General features: G+C 46.3%; 10 non-coding genes and 1 pseudogene across 10 annotated transcripts; all 11 read right to left on the bottom strand.

Moving 5' to 3' along the window:
* Nucleotides 1-576: 576 nt before the first annotated feature.
* LOC130332410 (U2 spliceosomal RNA) lies at nucleotides 577-767 on the bottom strand. The gene has a single exon (XR_008875105.1). It is a non-coding gene; the product is annotated as a U2 spliceosomal RNA (small nuclear RNA).
* A 2,096-nt stretch (nucleotides 768-2,863) lies between these two features.
* LOC130332433 (U2 spliceosomal RNA) lies at nucleotides 2,864-3,054 on the bottom strand. Its single transcript, XR_008875126.1, has one exon. It is a non-coding gene; the product is annotated as a U2 spliceosomal RNA (small nuclear RNA).
* Nucleotides 3,055-5,142: 2,088 nt separating this feature from the next.
* Nucleotides 5,143-5,333, bottom strand: LOC130332432 (U2 spliceosomal RNA). The gene has a single exon (XR_008875125.1). It is a non-coding gene; the product is annotated as a U2 spliceosomal RNA (small nuclear RNA).
* A 2,084-nt stretch (nucleotides 5,334-7,417) lies between these two features.
* Nucleotides 7,418-7,608, bottom strand: LOC130332431 (U2 spliceosomal RNA). Its single transcript, XR_008875124.1, has one exon. It is a non-coding gene; the product is annotated as a U2 spliceosomal RNA (small nuclear RNA).
* Nucleotides 7,609-9,692: 2,084 nt separating this feature from the next.
* LOC130332430 (U2 spliceosomal RNA) lies at nucleotides 9,693-9,883 on the bottom strand. Its single transcript, XR_008875123.1, has one exon. It is a non-coding gene; the product is annotated as a U2 spliceosomal RNA (small nuclear RNA).
* A 2,081-nt stretch (nucleotides 9,884-11,964) lies between these two features.
* On the bottom strand, nucleotides 11,965-12,155 carry LOC130332429 (U2 spliceosomal RNA). The gene has a single exon (XR_008875122.1). It is a non-coding gene; the product is annotated as a U2 spliceosomal RNA (small nuclear RNA).
* A 2,088-nt stretch (nucleotides 12,156-14,243) lies between these two features.
* On the bottom strand, nucleotides 14,244-14,434 carry LOC130332428 (U2 spliceosomal RNA). The gene has a single exon (XR_008875121.1). It is a non-coding gene; the product is annotated as a U2 spliceosomal RNA (small nuclear RNA).
* Nucleotides 14,435-16,518: 2,084 nt separating this feature from the next.
* On the bottom strand, nucleotides 16,519-16,709 carry LOC130332427 (U2 spliceosomal RNA). Its single transcript, XR_008875120.1, has one exon. It is a non-coding gene; the product is annotated as a U2 spliceosomal RNA (small nuclear RNA).
* Nucleotides 16,710-18,795: 2,086 nt separating this feature from the next.
* Nucleotides 18,796-18,985, bottom strand: LOC130332401 (U2 spliceosomal RNA). Its single transcript, XR_008875100.1, has one exon. It is a non-coding gene; the product is annotated as a U2 spliceosomal RNA (small nuclear RNA).
* A 693-nt stretch (nucleotides 18,986-19,678) lies between these two features.
* On the bottom strand, nucleotides 19,679-19,838 carry LOC130332402 (U2 spliceosomal RNA; annotated as a pseudogene).
* A 2,090-nt stretch (nucleotides 19,839-21,928) lies between these two features.
* LOC130332426 (U2 spliceosomal RNA) lies at nucleotides 21,929-22,119 on the bottom strand. The gene has a single exon (XR_008875119.1). It is a non-coding gene; the product is annotated as a U2 spliceosomal RNA (small nuclear RNA).
* Between the last annotated feature and the right edge of the window lie 2,072 nt (nucleotides 22,120-24,191).

Raw genomic sequence — 24,191 nt, 5'->3', positions numbered from 1 at the left:
TGCAATGGATGGCTGGAAGCATTTGTCTTTGCCTTTGCAATACCACAGAAGCAATGCATGGTCAATGTACAGCAATGACACACCTGTGTGAACAGCCAGGAGACCCCCCCATGTTATGTTACATAGTTACATAGTTAGTACGGTCGAAAAAAGACATATGTCCATCAAGTTCAACCAGGGAATTAAGGGGTAGGGGTGTGGCGCGATATTGGGGAAGGGATGAGATTTTATATTTCTTCATAAGCATTAATCTTATTTTGTCAATTAGGAACATTCAGCACCCACCCGCTATCAAGGCAGCTGCCTATCATGTCATGCCCTACCTGCACAGGTGTGCTGGCTACTCAAATGATCCAATTAAGGAGGCCATTTAGTCAGCAGCAGCAGAAGTCCTGTGCCTGGACGCTCCAACAGCGGCCAGACACAAGCAGAAGCAGCAGAAGCAGCAGCAGCACCACCTTTTGTTTTTTGGCTGCAGCAGCAGCAGCAGCAGCAAGGCCCACAGGGCTGGCTAGCTGGCTAGCCAGCAAGCAGGTAGCAATGAAAGTAGGAATCTTTCTTTTTAACCCTGTAAGGGGGTGGTGCACTGTACCCGAAGATACTGCCATATCGGGTCAATGCATAGGGCGACGGAAGCAAGCTTCGAAATTGGCCCCCGTTCTCAAAAATCCATTTAATATATGGTCCCCAGATAGGGGACGTATCAGATATTAAACTGATAAGAACAGATACTACACTTGATCTTAGCCAAAAGGCCGAGAAGCGATAACCGTGAAAGGGGCGGGCCCAACAAGGTCCCCTTCATGGGCACTATCACTGCTTGCTGTCAGGGAGGCTGCCAGACAATTTTCCATGCACACTCTGGGCTGGGGGGCAGTCAACCACCAGTACACACAGCAGAACCTAAACCCATACCATTATTGCTAAGCAGCAAGACAGGGGCCCATTGCACTCCCACGGGGCCTTTTTAAATGCAATCCATAACCCGGATTTGCCAGGAACCCTTCTTACTCCTCCTACTTGCATGTGACACTGGGCTTAGGATCTGCATAGGAAACACACACACAAGCACACACCTACCTTTGTTGCCTGCAGATGCCTCCTTGGCTGTCCCCAAACGGTATCAAACCAACACCCACGGGAAGCTGTAAGCATAGAGGACATGCCTGCACCCCATTGGACTTACCTGTGTGGGTTAAATCCGGGTTATTTGACAACCTATGGCGGTGATGGTTCTGCTCAGGCAGAGCAGTGCTGATGCTCCTCATAAAGCTGTCGCTGCTGTGAAGGTTCTAGGTGACATCACAATCCCTATGGTTACATACACAACAAAGCTGGGTTGTTGTTGTTTACACTCTGCAAGGCCTGTGGAAGTGAGTGACATCATAGCACTGTAGTTCTGAGGGTTCTAGATGGATGCAACAATCTCCTGTTGCTTCTATGAAGGCCATAATAGACGACATCACCAAACAGCTCCATAGTCACATACACAGCAAAGGAGAGATGTTGTTTACACCTAGTGATGTCAGTGGTATTGAGTGACATCACAGCACAGTGCTAAGGCTCCTGGGCCTGGACACAGCAGCGGCTGCAATATCTCAACGGAGAATACGTTTATATATATGTGTGTGTGTGCGCGTATATATATATATATATATATATATATATATATATATATATATTTCTCCGCCGAAATCACTTTTAAACCCATTTCCACCTTTTTTTCCCTTCTCTTCCTCTTACTTTTTTTTCACGTTTTTTTACGTTTTTCTCCTTTTCGCCTCTTTTCTGGGCGTATTATTCTTCTTTTTCTTCTTTTTTTTCGTCTAATGCATACCCCATCAGTGCAGCAATGCTTATTCAATACCGCCAGCAGATGGAGACACTGGGGGATAATTTTCTAAGGATTTATACTGATTTTTCCTGTCTGAATTTGTCGCACAGAAAGTTGCAGGCCAAATATGTGTGACATTTCTGCGACTTTAGCTTCTAGAGCATTTTTACAACATTATACATAGGTGCTGAATACATAAAAAGCGACTGTTCAGCGACAGACAAGTCGCATCGGCTGAAAGTAGGCCAGAATGTCAGTCCATGTTGGAGCAGGTTTAGATACAGTCTAAAGCATAGATCTCAAAGTCTGTGCACAGAATTTAGCAAGGGCCTCGCACCTTCTGATGCATCAGGTAGGTGCACTATAGCATAGCCTAACCCTCTGTACTTTGGTCTATATTGATGCGGGACATAGACAGCCAGCTGATGACCAATCCATTAGTGCAATGGATGGCTGGAAGCATTTGTCTTTGCCTTTGCAATACCACAGAAGCAATGCATGGTCAATGTACAGCAATGACACACCTGTGTGAACAGCCAGGAGACCCCCCCATGTTATGTTACATAGTTACATAGTTAGTACGGTCGAAAAAAGACATATGTCCATCAAGTTCAACCAGGGAATTAAGGGGTAGGGGTGTGGCGCGATATTGGGGAAGGGATGAGATTTTATATTTCTTCATAAGCATTAATCTTATTTTGTCAATTAGGAACATTCAGCACCCACCCGCTATCAAGGCAGCTGCCTATCATGTCATGCCCTACCTGCACAGGTGTGCTGGCTACTCAAATGATCCAATTAAGGAGGCCATTTAGTCAGCAGCAGCAGAAGTCCTGTGCCTGGACGCTCCAACAGCGGCCAGACACAAGCAGAAGCAGCAGAAGCAGCAGCAGCACCACCTTTTGTTTTTTGGCTGCAGCAGCAGCAGCAGCAGCAGCAGCAGCAGCAAGGCCCACAGGGCTGGCTAGCTGGCTAGCCAGCAAGCAGGTAGCAATGAAAGTAGGAATCTTTCTTTTTAACCCTGTAAGGGGGTGGTGCACTGTACCCGAAGATACTGCCATATCGGGTCAATGCATAGGGCGACGGAAGCAAGCTTCGAAATCGGCCCCCGTTCTCAAAAATCCATTTAATATATGGTCCCCAGATAGGGGACGTATCAGATATTAAACTGATAAGAACAGATACTACACTTGATCTTAGCCAAAAGGCCGAGAAGCGATAACCGTGAAAGGGGCGGGCCCAACAAGGTCCCCTTCATGGGCACTATCACTGCTTGCTGTCAGGGAGGCTGCCAGACAATTTTCCATGCACACTCTGGGCTGGGGGGCAGTCAACCACCAGTACACACAGCAGAACCTAAACCCATACCATTATTGCTAAGCAGCAAGACAGGGGCCCATTGCACTCCCACGGGGCCTTTTTAAATGCAATCCATAACCCGGATTTGCCAGGAACCCTTCTTACTCCTCCTACTTGCATGTGACACTGGGCTTAGGATCTGCATAGGAAACACACACACAAGCACACACCTACCTTTGTTGCCTGCAGATGCCTCCTTGGCTGTCCCCAAACGGTATCAAACCAACACCCACGGGAAGCTGTAAGCATAGAGGACATGCCTGCACCCCATTGGACTTACCTGTGTGGGTTAAATCCGGGTTATTTGACAACCTATGGCGGTGATGGTTCTGCTCAGGCAGAGCAGTGCTGATGCTCCTCATAAAGCTGTCGCTGCTGTGAAGGTTCTAGGTGACATCACAATCCCTATGGTTACATACACAACAAAGCTGGGTTGTTGTTGTTTACACTCTGCAAGGCCTGTGGAAGTGAGTGACATCATAGCACTGTAGTTCTGAGGGTTCTAGATGGATGCAACAATCTCCTGTTGCTTCTATGAAGGCCATAATAGACGACATCACCAAACAGCTCCATAGTCACATACACAGCAAAGGAGAGATGTTGTTTACACCTAGTGATGTCAGTGGTATTGAGTGACATCACAGCACAGTGCTAAGGCTCCTGGGCCTGGACACAGCAGCGGCTGCAATATCTCAACGGAGAATACGTTTATATATATGTGTGTGTGTGCGCGTATATATATATATATATATATATATATATATATATATATATATATTCTCCGCCGAAATCACTTTTAAACCCATTTCCACCTTTTTTTCCCTTCTCTTCCTCTTACTTTTTTTTCACGTTTTTTTACGTTTTTCTCCTTTTCGCCTCTTTTCTGGGCGTATTATTCTTCTTTTTCTTCTTTTTTTTCGTCTAATGCATACCCCATCAGTGCAGCAATGCTTATTCAATACCGCCAGCAGATGGAGACACTGGGGGATAATTTTCTAAGGATTTATACTGATTTTTCCTGTCTGAATTTGTCGCACAGAAAGTTGCAGGCCAAATATGTGTGACATTTCTGCGACTTTAGCTTCTAGAGCATTTTTACAACATTATACATAGGTGCTGAATACATAAAAAGCGACTGTTCAGCGACAGACAAGTCGCATCGGCTGAAAGTAGGCCAGAATGTCAGTCCATGTTGGAGCAGGTTTAGATACAGTCTAAAGCATAGATCTCAAAGTCTGTGCACAGAATTTAGCAAGGGCCTCGCACCTTCTGATGCATCAGGTAGGTGCACTATAGCATAGCCTAACCCTCTGTACTTTGGTCTATATTGATGCGGGACATAGACAGCCAGCTGATGACCAATCCATTAGTGCAATGGATGGCTGGAAGCATTTGTCTTTGCCTTTGCAATACCACAGAAGCAATGCATGGTCAATGTACAGCAATGACACACCTGTGTGAACAGCCAGGAGACCCCCCCATGTTATGTTACATAGTTACATAGTTAGTACGGTCGAAAAAAGACATATGTCCATCAAGTTCAACCAGGGAATTAAGGGGTAGGGGTGTGGCGCGATATTGGGGAAGGGATGAGATTTTATATTTCTTCATAAGCATTAATCTTATTTTGTCAATTAGGAACATTCAGCACCCACCCGCTATCAAGGCAGCTGCCTATCATGTCATGCCCTACCTGCACAGGTGTGCTGGCTACTCAAATGATCCAATTAAGGAGGCCATTTAGTCAGCAGCAGCAGAAGTCCTGTGCCTGGACGCTCCAACAGCGGCCAGACACAAGCAGAAGCAGCAGAAGCAGCAGCAGCACCACCTTTTGTTTTTTGGCTGCAGCAGCAGCAGCAGCAGCAGCAAGGCCCACAGGGCTGGCTAGCTGGCTAGCCAGCAAGCAGGTAGCAATGAAAGTAGGAATCTTTCTTTTTAACCCTGTAAGGGGGTGGTGCACTGTACCCGAAGATACTGCCATATCGGGTCAATGCATAGGGCGACGGAAGCAAGCTTCGAAATCGGCCCCCGTTCTCAAAAATCCATTTAATATATGGTCCCCAGATAGGGGACGTATCAGATATTAAACTGATAAGAACAGATACTACACTTGATCTTAGCCAAAAGGCCGAGAAGCGATAACCGTGAAAGGGGCGGGCCCAACAAGGTCCCCTTCATGGGCACTATCACTGCTTGCTGTCAGGGAGGCTGCCAGACAATTTTCCATGCACACTCTGGGCTGGGGGGCAGTCAACCACCAGTACACACAGCAGAACCTAAACCCATACCATTATTGCTAAGCAGCAAGACAGGGGCCCATTGCACTCCCACGGGGCCTTTTTAAATGCAATCCATAACCCGGATTTGCCAGGAACCCTTCTTACTCCTCCTACTTGCATGTGACACTGGGCTTAGGATCTGCATAGGAAACACACACACAAGCACACACCTACCTTTGTTGCCTGCAGATGCCTCCTTGGCTGTCCCCAAACGGTATCAAACCAACACCCACGGGAAGCTGTAAGCATAGAGGACATGCCTGCACCCCATTGGACTTACCTGTGTGGGTTAAATCCGGGTTATTTGACAACCTATGGCGGTGATGGTTCTGCTCAGGCAGAGCAGTGCTGATGCTCCTCATAAAGCTGTCGCTGCTGTGAAGGTTCTAGGTGACATCACAATCCCTATGGTTACATACACAACAAAGCTGGGTTGTTGTTGTTTACACTCTGCAAGGCCTGTGGAAGTGAGTGACATCATAGCACTGTAGTTCTGAGGGTTCTAGATGGATGCAACAATCTCCTGTTGCTTCTATGAAGGCCATAATAGACGACATCACCAAACAGCTCCATAGTCACATACACAGCAAAGGAGAGATGTTGTTTACACCTAGTGATGTCAGTGGTATTGAGTGACATCACAGCACAGTGCTAAGGCTCCTGGGCCTGGACACAGCAGCGGCTGCAATATCTCAACGGAGAATACGTTTATATATATGTGTGTGTGTGCGCGTATATATATATATATATATATATATATATATATATATATATATTTCTCCGCCGAAATCACTTTTAAACCCATTTCCACCTTTTTTTCCCTTCTCTTCCTCTTACTTTTTTTTCACGTTTTTTTACGTTTTTCTCCTTTTCGCCTCTTTTCTGGGCGTATTATTCTTCTTTTTCTTCTTTTTTTTCGTCTAATGCATACCCCATCAGTGCAGCAATGCTTATTCAATACCGCCAGCAGATGGAGACACTGGGGGATAATTTTCTAAGGATTTATACTGATTTTTCCTGTCTGAATTTGTCGCACAGAAAGTTGCAGGCCAAATATGTGTGACATTTCTGCGACTTTAGCTTCTAGAGCATTTTTACAACATTATACATAGGTGCTGAATACATAAAAAGCGACTGTTCAGCGACAGACAAGTCGCATCGGCTGAAAGTAGGCCAGAATGTCAGTCCATGTTGGAGCAGGTTTAGATACAGTCTAAAGCATAGATCTCAAAGTCAGTGCACAGAATTTAGCAAGGGCCTCGCACCTTCTGATGCATCAGGTAGGTGCACTATAGCATAGCCTAACCCTCTGTACTTTGGTCTATATTGATGCGGGACATAGACAGCCGGCTGATGACCAATCCATTAGTGCAATGGATGGCTGGAAGCATTTGTCTTTGCCTTTGCAATACCACAGAAGCAATGCATGGTCAATGTACAGCAATGACACACCTGTGTGAACAGCCAGGAGACCCCCCCATGTTATGTTACATAGTTACATAGTTAGTACGGTCGAAAAAAGACATATGTCCATCAAGTTCAACCAGGGAATTAAGGGGTAGGGGTGTGGCGCGATATTGGGGAAGGGATGAGATTTTATATTTCTTCATAAGCATTAATCTTATTTTGTCAATTAGGAACATTCAGCACCCACCCGCTATCAAGGCAGCTGCCTATCATGTCATGCCCTACCTGCACAGGTGTGCTGGCTACTCAAATGATCCAATTAAGGAGGCCATTTAGTCAGCAGCAGCAGAAGTCCTGTGCCTGGACGCTCCAACAGCGGCCAGACACAAGCAGAAGCAGCAGAAGCAGCAGCAGCACCACCTTTTGTTTTTTGGCTGCAGCAGCAGCAGCAGCAGCAAGGCCCACAGGGCTGGCTAGCTGGCTAGCCAGCAAGCAGGTAGCAATGAAAGTAGGAATCTTTCTTTTTAACCCTGTAAGGGGGTGGTGCACTGTACCCGAAGATACTGCCATATCGGGTCAATGCATAGGGCGACGGAAGCAAGCTTCGAAATCGGCCCCCGTTCTCAAAAATCCATTTAATATATGGTCCCCAGATAGGGGACGTATCAGATATTAAACTGATAAGAACAGATACTACACTTGATCTTAGCCAAAAGGCCGAGAAGCGATAACCGTGAAAGGGGCGGGCCCAACAAGGTCCCCTTCATGGGCACTATCACTGCTTGCTGTCAGGGAGGCTGCCAGACAATTTTCCATGCACACTCTGGGCTGGGGGGCAGTCAACCACCAGTACACACAGCAGAACCTAAACCCATACCATTATTGCTAAGCAGCAAGACAGGGGCCCATTGCACTCCCACGGGGCCTTTTTAAATGCAATCCATAACCCGGATTTGCCAGGAACCCTTCTTACTCCTCCTACTTGCATGTGACACTGGGCTTAGGATCTGCATAGGAAACACACACACAAGCACACACCTACCTTTGTTGCCTGCAGATGCCTCCTTGGCTGTCCCCAAACGGTATCAAACCAACACCCACGGGAAGCTGTAAGCATAGAGGACATGCCTGCACCCCATTGGACTTACCTGTGTGGGTTAAATCCGGGTTATTTGACAACCTATGGCGGTGATGGTTCTGCTCAGGCAGAGCAGTGCTGATGCTCCTCATAAAGCTGTCGCTGCTGTGAAGGTTCTAGGTGACATCACAATCCCTATGGTTACATACACAACAAAGCTGGGTTGTTGTTGTTTACACTCTGCAAGGCCTGTGGAAGTGAGTGACATCATAGCACTGTAGTTCTGAGGGTTCTAGATGGATGCAACAATCTCCTGTTGCTTCTATGAAGGCCATAATAGACGACATCACCAAACAGCTCCATAGTCACATACACAGCAAAGGAGAGATGTTGTTTACACCTAGTGATGTCAGTGGTATTGAGTGACATCACAGCACAGTGCTAAGGCTCCTGGGCCTGGACACAGCAGCGGCTGCAATATCTCAACGGAGAATACGTTTATATATATGTGTGTGTGTGCGCGTATATATATATATATATATATATATATATATATATATATATATTTCTCCGCCGAAATCACTTTTAAACCCATTTCCACCTTTTTTTCCCTTCTCTTCCTCTTACTTTTTTTTCACGTTTTTTTACGTTTTTCTCCTTTTCGCCTCTTTTCTGGGCGTATTATTCTTCTTTTTCTTCTTTTTTTTCGTCTAATGCATACCCCATCAGTGCAGCAATGCTTATTCAATACCGCCAGCAGATGGAGACACTGGGGGATAATTTTCTAAGGATTTATACTGATTTTTCCTGTCTGAATTTGTCGCACAGAAAGTTGCAGGCCAAATATGTGTGACATTTCTGCGACTTTAGCTTCTAGAGCATTTTTACAACATTATACATAGGTGCTGAATACATAAAAAGCGACTGTTCAGCGACAGACAAGTCGCATCGGCTGAAAGTAGGCCAGAATGTCAGTCCATGTTGGAGCAGGTTTAGATACAGTCTAAAGCATAGATCTCAAAGTCTGTGCACAGAATTTAGCAAGGGCCTCGCACCTTCTGATGCATCAGGTAGGTGCACTATAGCATAGCCTAACCCTCTGTACTTTGGTCTATATTGATGCGGGACATAGACAGCCAGCTGATGACCAATCCATTAGTGCAATGGATGGCTGGAAGCATTTGTCTTTGCCTTTGCAATACCACAGAAGCAATGCATGGTCAATGTACAGCAATGACACACCTGTGTGAACAGCCAGGAGACCCCCCCATGTTATGTTACATAGTTACATAGTTAGTACGGTCGAAAAAAGACATATGTCCATCAAGTTCAACCAGGGAATTAAGGGGTAGGGGTGTGGCGCGATATTGGGGAAGGGATGAGATTTTATATTTCTTCATAAGCATTAATCTTATTTTGTCAATTAGGAACATTCAGCACCCACCCGCTATCAAGGCAGCTGCCTATCATGTCATGCCCTACCTGCACAGGTGTGCTGGCTACTCAAATGATCCAATTAAGGAGGCCATTTAGTCAGCAGCAGCAGAAGTCCTGTGCCTGGACGCTCCAACAGCGGCCAGACACAAGCAGAAGCAGCAGAAGCAGCAGCAGCACCACCTTTTGTTTTTTGGCTGCAGCAGCAGCAGCAGCAGCAAGGCCCACAGGGCTGGCTAGCTGGCTAGCCAGCAAGCAGGTAGCAATGAAAGTAGGAATCTTTCTTTTTAACCCTGTAAGGGGGTGGTGCACTGTACCCGAAGATACTGCCATATCGGGTCAATGCATAGGGCGACGGAAGCAAGCTTCGAAATCGGCCCCCGTTCTCAAAAATCCATTTAATATATGGTCCCCAGATAGGGGACGTATCAGATATTAAACTGATAAGAACAGATACTACACTTGATCTTAGCCAAAAGGCCGAGAAGCGATAACCGTGAAAGGGGCGGGCCCAACAAGGTCCCCTTCATGGGCACTATCACTGCTTGCTGTCAGGGAGGCTGCCAGACAATTTTCCATGCACACTCTGGGCTGGGGGGCAGTCAACCACCAGTACACACAGCAGAACCTAAACCCATACCATTATTGCTAAGCAGCAAGACAGGGGCCCATTGCACTCCCACGGGGCCTTTTTAAATGCAATCCATAACCCGGATTTGCCAGGAACCCTTCTTACTCCTCCTACTTGCATGTGACACTGGGCTTAGGATCTGCATAGGAAACACACACACAAGCACACACCTACCTTTGTTGCCTGCAGATGCCTCCTTGGCTGTCCCCAAACGGTATCAAACCAACACCCACGGGAAGCTGTAAGCATAGAGGACATGCCTGCACCCCATTGGACTTACCTGTGTGGGTTAAATCCGGGTTATTTGACAACCTATGGCGGTGATGGTTCTGCTCAGGCAGAGCAGTGCTGATGCTCCTCATAAAGCTGTCGCTGCTGTGAAGGTTCTAGGTGACATCACAATCCCTATGGTTACATACACAACAAAGCTGGGTTGTTGTTGTTTACACTCTGCAAGGCCTGTGGAAGTGAGTGACATCATAGCACTGTAGTTCTGAGGGTTCTAGATGGATGCAACAATCTCCTGTTGCTTCTATGAAGGCCATAATAGACGACATCACCAAACAGCTCCATAGTCACATACACAGCAAAGGAGAGATGTTGTTTACACCTAGTGATGTCAGTGGTATTGAGTGACATCACAGCACAGTGCTAAGGCTCCTGGGCCTGGACACAGCAGCGGCTGCAATATCTCAACGGAGAATACGTTTATATATATGTGTGTGTGTGCGCGTATATATATATATATATATATATATATATATATATATATATATTTCTCCGCCGAAATCACTTTTAAACCCATTTCCACCTTTTTTTCCCTTCTCTTCCTCTTACTTTTTTTTCACGTTTTTTTACGTTTTTCTCCTTTTCGCCTCTTTTCTGGGCGTATTATTCTTCTTTTTCTTCTTTTTTTTCGTCTAATGCATACCCCATCAGTGCAGCAATGCTTATTCAATACCGCCAGCAGATGGAGACACTGGGGGATAATTTTCTAAGGATTTATACTGATTTTTCCTGTCTGAATTTGTCGCACAGAAAGTTGCAGGCCAAATATGTGTGACATTTCTGCGACTTTAGCTTCTAGAGCATTTTTACAACATTATACATAGGTGCTGAATACATAAAAAGCGACTGTTCAGCGACAGACAAGTCGCATCGGCTGAAAGTAGGCCAGAATGTCAGTCCATGTTGGAGCAGGTTTAGATACAGTCTAAAGCATAGATCTCAAAGTCTGTGCACAGAATTTAGCAAGGGCCTCGCACCTTCTGATGCATCAGGTAGGTGCACTATAGCATAGCCTAACCCTCTGTACTTTGGTCTATATTGATGCGGGACATAGACAGCCAGCTGATGACCAATCCATTAGTGCAATGGATGGCTGGAAGCATTTGTCTTTGCCTTTGCAATACCACAGAAGCAATGCATGGTCAATGTACAGCAATGACACACCTGTGTGAACAGCCAGGAGACCCCCCCATGTTATGTTACATAGTTACATAGTTAGTACGGTCGAAAAAAGACATATGTCCATCAAGTTCAACCAGGGAATTAAGGGGTAGGGGTGTGGCGCGATATTGGGGAAGGGATGAGATTTTATATTTCTTCATAAGCATTAATCTTATTTTGTCAATTAGGAACATTCAGCACCCACCCGCTATCAAGGCAGCTGCCTATCATGTCATGCCCTACCTGCACAGGTGTGCTGGCTACTCAAATGATCCAATTAAGGAGGCCATTTAGTCAGCAGCAGCAGAAGTCCTGTGCCTGGACGCTCCAACAGCGGCCAGACACAAGCAGAAGCAGCAGAAGCAGCAGCAGCACCACCTTTTGTTTTTTGGCTGCAGCAGCAGCAGCAGCAAGGCCCACAGGGCTGGCTAGCTGGCTAGCCAGCAAGCAGGTAGCAATGAAAGTAGGAATCTTTCTTTTTAACCCTGTAAGGGGGTGGTGCACTGTACCCGAAGATACTGCCATATCGGGTCAATGCATAGGGCGACGGAAGCAAGCTTCGAAATCGGCCCCCGTTCTCAAAAATCCATTTAATATATGGTCCCCAGATAGGGGACGTATCAGATATTAAACTGATAAGAACAGATACTACACTTGATCTTAGCCAAAAGGCCGAGAAGCGATAACCGTGAAAGGGGCGGGCCCAACAAGGTCCCCTTCATGGGCACTATCACTGCTTGCTGTCAGGGAGGCTGCCAGACAATTTTCCATGCACACTCTGGGCTGGGGGGCAGTCAACCACCAGTACACACAGCAGAACCTAAACCCATACCATTATTGCTAAGCAGCAAGACAGGGGCCCATTGCACTCCCACGGGGCCTTTTTAAATGCAATCCATAACCCGGATTTGCCAGGAACCCTTCTTACTCCTCCTACTTGCATGTGACACTGGGCTTAGGATCTGCATAGGAAACACACACACAAGCACACACCTACCTTTGTTGCCTGCAGATGCCTCCTTGGCTGTCCCCAAACGGTATCAAACCAACACCCACGGGAAGCTGTAAGCATAGAGGACATGCCTGCACCCCATTGGACTTACCTGTGTGGGTTAAATCCGGGTTATTTGACAACCTATGGCGGTGATGGTTCTGCTCAGGCAGAGCAGTGCTGATGCTCCTCATAAAGCTGTCGCTGCTGTGAAGGTTCTAGGTGACATCACAATCCCTATGGTTACATACACAACAAAGCTGGGTTGTTGTTGTTTACACTCTGCAAGGCCTGTGGAAGTGAGTGACATCATAGCACTGTAGTTCTGAGGGTTCTAGATGGATGCAACAATCTCCTGTTGCTTCTATGAAGGCCATAATAGACGACATCACCAAACAGCTCCATAGTCACATACACAGCAAAGGAGAGATGTTGTTTACACCTAGTGATGTCAGTGGTATTGAGTGACATCACAGCACAGTGCTAAGGCTCCTGGGCCTGGACACAGCAGCGGCTGCAATATCTCAACGGAGAATACGTTTATATATATGTGTGTGTGTGCGCGTATATATATATATATATATATATATATATATATATATATATATATATTTCTCCGCCAAAATCACTTTTAAACCCATTTCCACCTTTTTTTCCCTTCTCTTCCTCTTACTTTTTTTTCACGTTTTTTTACGTTTTTCTCCTTTTCGCCTCTTTTCTGGGCGTATTATTCTTCTTTTTCTTCTTTTTTTTCGTCTAATGCATACCCCATCAGTGCAGCAATGCTTATTCAATACCGCCAGCAGATGGAGACACTGGGGGATAATTTTCTAAGGATTTATACTGATTTTTCCTGTCTGAATTTGTCGCACAGAAAGTTGCAGGCCAAATATGTGTGACATTTCTGCGACTTTAGCTTCTAGAGCATTTTTACAACATTATACATAGGTGCTGAATACATAAAAAGCGACTGTTCAGCGACAGACAAGTCGCATCGGCTGAAAGTAGGCCAGAATGTCAGTCCATGTTGGAGCAGGTTTAGATACAGTCTAAAGCATAGATCTCAAAGTCTGTGCACAGAATTTAGCAAGGGCCTCGCACCTTCTGATGCATCAGGTAGGTGCACTATAGCATAGCCTAACCCTCTGTACTTTGGTCTATATTGATGCGGGACATAGACAGCCAGCTGATGACCAATCCATTAGTGCAATGGATGGCTGGAAGCATTTGTCTTTGCCTTTGCAATACCACAGAAGCAATGCATGGTCAATGTACAGCAATGACACACCTGTGTGAACAGCCAGGAGACCCCCCCATGTTATGTTACATAGTTACATAGTTAGTACGGTCGAAAAAAGACATATGTCCATCAAGTTCAACCAGGGAATTAAGGGGTAGGGGTGTGGCGCGATATTGGGGAAGGGATGAGATTTTATATTTCTTCATAAGCATTAATCTTATTTTGTCAATTAGGAACATTCAGCACCCACCCGCTATCAAGGCAGCTGCCTATCATGTCATGCCCTACCTGCACAGGTGTGCTGGCTACTCAAATGATCCAATTAAGGAGGCCATTTAGTCAGCAGCAGCAGAAGTCCTGTGCCTGGACGCTCCAACAGCGGCCAGACACAAGCAGAAGCAGCAGAAGCAGCAGCAGCACCACCTTTTGTTTTTTGGCTGCAGCAGCAGCAGCAGCAGCAAGGCCCACAGGGCTGGCTAGCTGGCTAGCCAGCAAGCAGGTAGCAATGAAAGTAGGAATCTTTCTTTTTAACCCTGTAAGGGGGTGGTGCACTGTACCCGAAGATACTGCCATATCGGGTCAATGCATAGGGCGACGGAAGCAAGCTTCGAAATCGGCCCCCGTTCTCAAAAATCCATTTAATATATGGTCCCCAGATAGGGGACGTATCAGATATTAAACTGATAAGAACAGATACTACACTTGATCTTAGCCAAAAGGCCGAGAAGCGATAACCGTGAAAGGGGCGGGCCCAACAAGGTCCCCTTCATGGGCACTATCACTGCTTGCTGTCAGGGAGGCTGCCAGACAATTTTCCATGCACACTCTGGGCTGGGGGGCAGTCAACCACCAGTACACACAGCAGAACCTAAACCCATACCATTATTGCTAAGCAGCAAGACAGGGGCCCATTGCACTCCCACGGGGCCTTTTTAAATGCAATCCATAACCCGGATTTGCCAGGAACCCTTCTTACTCCTCCTACTTGCATGTGACACTGGGCTTAGGATCTGCATAGGAAACACACACACAAGCACACACCTACCTTTGTTGCCTGCAGATGCCTCCTTGGCTGTCCCCAAACGGTATCAAACCAACACCCACGGGAAGCTGTAAGCATAGAGGACATGCCTGCACCCCATTGGACTTACCTGTGTGGGTTAAATCCGGGTTATTTGACAACCTATGGCGGTGATGGTTCTGCTCAGGCAGAGCAGTGCTGATGCTCCTCATAAAGCTGTCGCTGCTGTGAAGGTTCTAGGTGACATCACAATCCCTATGGTTACATACACAACAAAGCTGGGTTGTTGTTGTTTACACTCTGCAAGGCCTGTGGAAGTGAGTGACATCATAGCACTGTAGTTCTGAGGGTTCTAGATGGATGCAACAATCTCCTGTTGCTTCTATGAAGGCCATAATAGACGACATCACCAAACAGCTCCATAGTCACATACACAGCAAAGGAGAGATGTTGTTTACACCTAGTGATGTCAGTGGTATTGAGTGACATCACAGCACAGTGCTAAGGCTCCTGGGCCTGGACACAGCAGCGGCTGCAATATCTCAACGGAGAATACGTTTATATATATGTGTGTGTGTGCGCGTATATATATATATATATATATATATATATATATATATATATATTTCTCCGCCGAAATCACTTTTAAACCCATTTCCACCTTTTTTTCCCTTCTCTTCCTCTTACTTTTTTTTCACGTTTTTTTACGTTTTTCTCCTTTTCGCCTCTTTTCTGGGCGTATTATTCTTCTTTTTCTTCTTTTTTTTCGTCTAATGCATACCCCATCAGTGCAGCAATGCTTATTCAATACCGCCAGCAGATGGAGACACTGGGGGATAATTTTCTAAGGATTTATACTGATTTTTCCTGTCTGAATTTGTCGCACAGAAAGTTGCAGGCCAAATATGTGTGACATTTCTGCGACTTTAGCTTCTAGAGCATTTTTACAACATTATACATAGGTGCTGAATACATAAAAAGCGACTGTTCAGCGACAGACAAGTCGCATCGGCTGAAAGTAGGCCAGAATGTCAGTCCATGTTGGAGCAGGTTTAGATACAGTCTAAAGCATAGATCTCAAAGTCTGTGCACAGAATTTAGCAAGGGCCTCGCACCTTCTGATGCATCAGGTAGGTGCACTATAGCATAGCCTAACCCTCTGTACTTTGGTCTATATTGATGCGGGACATAGACAGCCAGCTGATGACCAATCCATTAGTGCAATGGATGGCTGGAAGCATTTGTCTTTGCCTTTGCAATACCACAGAAGCAATGCATGGTCAATGTACAGCAATGACACACCTGTGTGAACAGCCAGGAGACCCCCCCATGTTATGTTACATAGTTACATAGTTAGTACGGTCGAAAAAAGACATATGTCCATCAAGTTCAACCAGGGAATTAAGGGGTAGGGGTGTGGCGCGATATTGGGGAAGGGATGAGATTTTATATTTCTTCATAAGCATTAATCTTATTTTGTCAATTAGGAACATTCAGCACCCACCCGCTATCAAGGCAGCTGCCTATCATGTCATGCCCTACCTGCACAGGTGTGCTGGCTACTCAAATGATCCAATTAAGGAGGCCATTTAGTCAGCAGCAGCAGAAGTCCTGTGCCTGGACGCTCCAACAGCGGCCAGACACAAGCAGAAGCAGCAGAAGCAGCAGCAGCACCACCTTTTGTTTTTTGGCTGCAGCAGCAGCAGCAGCAGCAAGGCCCACAGGGCTGGCTAGCTGGCTAGCCAGCAAGCAGGTAGCAATGAAAGTAGGAATCTTTCTTTTTAACCCTGTAAGGGGGTGGTGCACTGTACCCGAAGATACTGCCATATCGGGTCAATGCATAGGGCGACGGAAGCAAGCTTCGAAATCGGCCCCCGTTCTCAAAAATCCATTTAATATATGGTCCCCAGATAGGGGACGTATCAGATATTAAACTGATAAGAACAGATACTACACTTGATCTTAGCCAAAAGGCCGAGAAGCGATAACCGTGAAAGGGGCGGGCCCAACAAGGTCCCCTTCATGGGCACTATCACTGCTTGCTGTCAGGGAGGCTGCCAGACAATTTTCCATGCACACTCTGGGCTGGGGGGCAGTCAACCACTAGTACACACAGCAGAACCTAAACCCATACCATTATTGCTAAGCAGCAAGACAGGGGCCCATTGCACTCCCACGGGGCCTTTTTAAATGCAATCCATAACCCGGATTTGCCAGGAACCCTTCTTACTCCTCCTACTTGCATGTGACACTGGGCTTAGGATCTGCATAGGAAACACACACACAAGCACACACCTACCTTTGTTGCCTGCAGATGCCTCCTTGGCTGTCCCCAAACGGTATCAAACCAACACCCACGGGAAGCTGTAAGCATAGAGGACATGCCTGCACCCCATTGGACTTACCTGTGTGGGTTAAATCCGGGTTATTTGACAACCTATGGCGGTGATGGTTCTGCTCAGGCAGAGCAGTGCTGATGCTCCTCATAAAGCTGTCGCTGCTGTGAAGGTTCTAGGTGACATCACAATCCCTATGGTTACATACACAACAAAGCTGGGTTGTTGTTGTTTACACTCTGCAAGGCCTTTGGAAGTGAGTGACATCATAGCACTGTAGTTCTGAGGGTTCTAGATGGATGCAACAATCTCCTGTTGCTTCTATGAAGGCCATAATAGACGACATCACCAAACAGCTCCATAGTCACATACACAGCAAAGGAGAGATGTTGTTTACACCTAGTGATGTCAGTGGTATTGAGTGACATCACAGCACAGTGCTAAGGCTCCTGGGCCTGGACACAGCAGCGGCTGCAATATCTCAACGGAGAATACGTTTATATATATGTGTGTGTGTGCGCGTATATATATATATATATATATATATATATATATATATTTCTCCGCCGAAATCACTTTTAAACCCATTTCCACCTTTTTTTCCCTTCTCTTCCTCTTACTTTTTTTTCACGTTTTTTTACGTTTTTCTCCTTTTCGCCTCTTTTCTGGGCGTATTATTCTTCTTTTTCTTCTTTTTTTTCGTCTAATGCATACCCCATCAGTGCAGCAATGCTTATTCAATACCGCCAGCAGATGGAGACACTGGGGGATAATTTTCTAAGGATTTATACTGATTTTTCCTGTCTGAATTTGTCGCACAGAAAGTTGCAGGCCAAATATGTGTGACATTTCTGCGACTTTAGCTTCTAGAGCATTTTTACAACATTATACATAGGTGCTGAATACATAAAAAGCGACTGTTCAGCGACAGACAAGTCGCATCGGCTGAAAGTAGGCCAGAATGTCAGTCCATGTTGGAGCAGGTTTAGATACAGTCTAAAGCATAGATCTCAAAGTCTGTGCACAGAATTTAGCAAGGGCCTCGCACCTTCTGATGCATCAGGTAGGTGCACTATAGCATAGCCTAACCCTCTGTACTTTGGTCTATATTGATGCGGGACATAGACAGCCAGCTGATGACCAATCCATTAGTGCAATGGATGGCTGGAAGCATTTGTCTTTGCCTTTGCAATACCACAGAAGCAATGCATGGTCAATGTACAGCAATGACACACCTGTGTGAACAGCCAGGAGACCCCCCCATGTTATGTTACATAGTTACATAGTTAGTACGGTCGAAAAAAGACATATGTCCATCAAGTTCAACCAGGGAATTAAGGGGTAGGGGTGTGGCGCGATATTGGGGAAGGGATGAGATTTTATATTTCTTCATAAGCATTAATCTTATTTTGTCAATTAGGAACATTCAGCACCCACCCGCTATCAAGGCAGCTGCCTATCATGTCATGCCCTACCTGCACAGGTGTGCTGGCTACTCAAATGATCCAATTAAGGAGGCCATTTAGTCAGCAGCAGCAGAAGTCCTGTGCCTGGACGCTCCAACAGCGGCCAGACACAAGCAGAAGCAGCAGAAGCAGCAGCAGCACCACCTTTTGTTTTTTGGCTGCAGCAGCAGCAGCAGCAGCAAGGCCCACAGGGCTGGCTAGCTGGCTAGCTGGCTAGCCAGCAAGCAGGTAGCAATGAAAGTAGGAATCTTTCTTTTTAACCCTGTAAGGGGGTGGTGCACTGTACCCGAAGATACTGCCATATCGGGTCAATGCATAGGGCGACGGAAGCAAGCTTCGAAATCGGCCCCCGTTCTCAAAAATCCATTTAATATATGGTCCCCAGATAGGGGACGTATCAGATATTAAACTGATAAGAACAGATTTTTTTTTTTTTTTTTTTTTTTTATCTAAAGCCGAGGAACGTGCTTTCGATTCACCCAAAGTGCAAGAAAAAGTGCAAACGTGTTACACTAAAAAAACGTGCACAAAGGATGCGGTCTATCGCAAGCCCTTCTCCGATAGGAGAGAGGCCCCCCAACAAACCTTACCCTTCGCCTCCGGACCAAAAGGTACCTGCGAGGTTCCAGGTTCGATGTCCCTTTTCGCCGAAGCTACTAGGGGACCACAAATGCTCCCGGCATCCCCCTTGGCGTTAGCCAAGGTATCTGCCCGCAGAGCCGATTACGGTAGGTACCCTGCCAAAGCAGGAGTACCCGGGGTGTTTGCAGGGAGGTGCGGAACCTAATGGCCACACACACCTCCCCTAGACCGCCAGGAGGGACACCCAGAAGGGCTACCGCATCCTGACCAATCCTGTGAACACACAACACGCAAAAAGTGACACAGTGAGACAAAAAAGAAATAAATAAGTGAATGTGTGCAGATATACTGCCCGGACATCCGGCCGGATCTATAAAAATTTCTCTGATCCTAGCCAGAAGGCCGGGAATCAAGAGGTGAGTGCCACAAGGTGAAGAGATTATGGTGCCCGTGCTTCAACTCAGTGAGTCTATTCTCCCAGTGAGTTTCGGCACCTCGGGGTCACCACTCCCCGAGGCACAAAAGTACCTCGGCTCTAGACCCTCTCAGCCTCATGGCGAGACCCGGAGGGAACAGGTCACATCGGGGCAGCCGTCGAGCTGATTCCTCAGAACCAGCCCCGGAAAGCCCTGGTACACCTGCATCCTCCATGCAGCACCCATCCCCACCAGCATGAAAACTGATAAGAACAGATACTACACTTGATCTTAGCCAAAAGGCCGAGAAGCGATAACCGTGAAAGGGGCGGGCCCAACAAGGTCCCCTTCATGGGCACTATCACTGCTTGCTGTCAGGGAGGCTGCCAGACAATTTTCCATGCACACTCTGGGCTGGGGGGCAGTCAACCACCAGTACACACAGCAGAACCTAAACCCATACCATTATTGCTAAGCAGCAAGACAGGGGCCCATTGCACTCCCACGGGGCCTTTTTAAATGCAATCCATAACCCGGATTTGCCAGGAACCCTTCTTACTCCTCCTACTTGCATGTGACACTGGGCTTAGGATCTGCATAGGAAACACACACACAAGCACACACCTACCTTTGTTGCCTGCAGATGCCTCCTTGGCTGTCCCCAAACGGTATCAAACCAACACCCACGGGAAGCTGTAAGCATAGAGGACATGCCTGCACCCCATTGGACTTACCTGTGTGGGTTAAATCCGGGTTATTTGACAACCTATGGCGGTGATGGTTCTGCTCAGGCAGAGCAGTGCTGATGCTCCTCATAAAGCTGTCGCTGCTGTGAAGGTTCTAGGTGACATCACAATCCCTATGGTTACATACACAACAAAGCTGGGTTGTTGTTGTTTACACTCTGCAAGGCCTGTGGAAGTGAGTGACATCATAGCACTGTAGTTCTGAGGGTTCTAGATGGATGCAACAATCTCCTGTTGCTTCTATGAAGGCCATAATAGACGACATCACCAAACAGCTCCATAGTCACATACACAGCAAAGGAGAGATGTTGTTTACACCTAGTGATGTCAGTGGTATTGAGTGACATCACAGCACAGTGCTAAGGCTCCTGGGCCTGGACACAGCAGCGGCTGCAATATCTCAACGGAGAATACGTTTATATATATGTGTGTGTGTGCGCGTATATATATATATATATATATATATATATATATATATATATATATATATTTCTCCGCCGAAATCACTTTTAAACCCATTTCCACCTTTTTTTCCCTTCTCTTCCTCTTACTTTTTTTTCACGTTTTTTTACGTTTTTCTCCTTTTCGCCTCTTTTCTGGGCGTATTATTCTTCTTTTTCTTCTTTTTTTTCGTCTAATGCATACCCCATCAGTGCAGCAATGCTTATTCAATACCGCCAGCAGATGGAGACACTGGGGGATAATTTTCTAAGGATTTATACTGATTTTTCCTGTCTGAATTTGTCGCACAGAAAGTTGCAGGCCAAATATGTGTGACATTTCTGCGACTTTAGCTTCTAGAGCATTTTTACAACATTATACATAGGTGCTGAATACATAAAAAGCGACTGTTCAGCGACAGACAAGTCGCATCGGCTGAAAGTAGGCCAGAATGTCAGTCCATGTTGGAGCAGGTTTAGATACAGTCTAAAGCATAGATCTCAAAGTCTGTGCACAGAATTTAGCAAGGGCCTCGCACCTTCTGATGCATCAGGTAGGTGCACTATAGCATAGCCTAACCCTCTGTACTTTGGTCTATATTGATGCGGGACATAGACAGCCAGCTGATGACCAATCCATTAGTGCAATGGATGGCTGGAAGCATTTGTCTTTGCCTTTGCAATACCACAGAAGCAATGCATGGTCAATGTACAGCAATGACACACCTGTGTGAACAGCCAGGAGACCCCCCCATGTTATGTTACATAGTTACATAGTTAGTACGGTCGAAAAAAGACATATGTCCATCAAGTTCAACCAGGGAATTAAGGGGTAGGGGTGTGGCGCGATATTGGGGAAGGGATGAGATTTTATATTTCTTCATAAGCATTAATCTTATTTTGTCAATTAGGAACATTCAGCACCCACCCGCTATCAAGGCAGCTGCCTATCATGTCATGCCCTACCTGCACAGGTGTGCTGGCTACTCAAATGATCCAATTAAGGAGGCCATTTAGTCAGCAGCAGCAGAAGTCCTGTGCCTGGACGCTCCAACAGCGGCCAGACACAAGCAGAAGCAGCAGAAGCAGCAGCAGCACCACCTTTTGTTTTTTGGCTGCAGCAGCAGCAGCAGCAGCAAGGCCCACAGGGCTGGCTAGCTGGCTAGCCAGCAAGCAGGTAGCAATGAAAGTAGGAATCTTTCTTTTTAACCCTGTAAGGGGGTGGTGCACTGTACCCGAAGATACTGCCATATCGGGTCAATGCATAGGGCGACGGAAGCAAGCTTCGAAATCGGCCCCCGTTCTCAAAAATCCATTTAATATATGGTCCCCAGATAGGGGACGTATCAGATATTAAACTGATAAGAACAGATACTACACTTGATCTTAGCCAAAAGGCCGAGAAGCGATAACCGTGAAAGGGGCGGGCCCAACAAGGTCCCCTTCATGGGCACTATCACTGCTTGCTGTCAGGGAGGCTGCCAGACAATTTTCCATGCACACTCTGGGCTGGGGGGCAGTCAACCACCAGTACACACAGCAGAACCTAAACCCATACCATTATTGCTAAGCAGCAAGACAGGGGCCCATTGCACTCCCACGGGGCCTTTTTAAATGCAATCCATAACCCGGATTTGCCAGGAACCCTTCTTACTCCTCCTACTTGCATGTGACACTGGGCTTAGGATCTGCATAGGAAACACACACACAAGCACACACCTACCTTTGTTGCCTGCAGATGCCTCCTTGGCTGTCCCCAAACGGTATCAAACCAACACCCACGGGAAGCTGTAAGCATAGAGGACATGCCTGCACCCCATTGGACTTACCTGTGTGGGTTAAATCCGGGTTATTTGACAACCTATGGCGGTGATGGTTCTGCTCAGGCAGAGCAGTGCTGATGCTCCTCATAAAGCTGTCGCTGCTGTGAAGGTTCTAGGTGACATCACAATCCCTATGGTTACATACACAACAAAGCTGGGTTGTTGTTGTTTACACTCTGCAAGGCCTTTGGAAGTGAGTGACATCATAGCACTGTAGTTCTGAGGGTTCTAGATGGATGCAACAATCTCCTGTTGCTTCTATGAAGGCCATAATAGACGACATCACCAAACAGCTCCATAGTCACATACACAGCAAAGGAGAGATGTTGTTTACACCTAGTGATGTCAGTGGTATTGAGTGACATCACAGCACAGTGCTAAGGCTCCTGGGCCTGGACACAGCAGCGGCTGCAATATCTCAACGGAGAATACGTTTATATATATGTGTGTGTGTGCGCGTATATATATATATATATATATATATATATATATATATATATATATATTTCTCCGCCGAAATCACTTTTAAACCCATTTCCACCTTTTTTTCCCTTCTCTTCCTCTTACTTTTTTTTCACGTTTTTTTACGTTTTTCTCCTTTTCGCCTCTTTTCTGGGCGTATTATTCTTCTTTTTCTTCTTTTTTTTCGTCTAATGCATACCCCATCAGTGCAGCAATGCTTATTCAATACCGCCAGCAGATGGAGACACTGGGGGATAATTTTCTAAGGATTTATACTGATTTTTCCTGTCTGAATTTGTCGCACAGAAAGTTGCAGGCCAAATATGTGTGACATTTCTGCGACTTTAGCTTCTAGAGCATTTTTACAACATTATACATAGGTGCTGAATACATAAAAAGCGACTGTTCAGCGACAGACAAGTCGCATCGGCTGAAAGTAGGCCAGAATGTCAGTCCATGTTGGAGCAGGTTTAGATACAGTCTAAAGCATAGATCTCAAAGTCTGTGCACAGAATTTAGCAAGGGCCTCGCACCTTCTGATGCATCAGGTAGGTGCACTATAGCATAGCCTAACCCTCTGTACTTTGGTCTATATTGATGCGGGACATAGACAGCCAGCTGATGACCAATCCATTAGTGCAATGGATGGCTGGAAGCATTTGTCTTTGCCTTTGCAATACCACAGAAGCAATGCATGGTCAATGTACAGCAATGACACACCTGTGTGAACAGCCAGGAGACCCCCCCATGTTATGTTACATAGTTACATAGTTAGTACGGTCGAAAAAAGACATATGTCCATCAAGTTCAACCAGGGAATTAAGGGGTAGGGGTGTGGCGCGATATTGGGGAAGGGATGAGATTTTATATTTCTTCATAAGCATTAATCTTATTTTGTCAATTAGGAACATTCAGCACCCACCCGCTATCAAGGCAGCTGCCTATCATGTCATGCCCTACCTGCACAGGTGTGCTGGCTACTCAAATGATCCAATTAAGGAGGCCATTTAGTAAGCAGCAGCAGAAGTCCTGTGCCTGGACGCTCCAACAGCGGCCAGACACAAGCAGAAGCAGCAGAAGCAGCAGCAGCACCACCTTTTGTTCTTTGGCTGCAGCAGCAGCAGCAGCAGCAAGGCCCACAGGGCTGGCTAGCTGGCTAGCCAGCAAGCAGGTAGCAATGAAAGTAGGAATCTTTCT

The sequence above is a fragment of the Hyla sarda genome, unplaced genomic scaffold (assembly GCF_029499605.1).
Source record: "Hyla sarda isolate aHylSar1 unplaced genomic scaffold, aHylSar1.hap1 scaffold_376, whole genome shotgun sequence".
Classification (NCBI taxonomy): domain Eukaryota; kingdom Metazoa; phylum Chordata; class Amphibia; order Anura; family Hylidae; genus Hyla; species Hyla sarda.
Note: the sequence above shows the minus strand (reverse complement) of the source record. Positions and strands in the feature narration are given on the sequence as shown.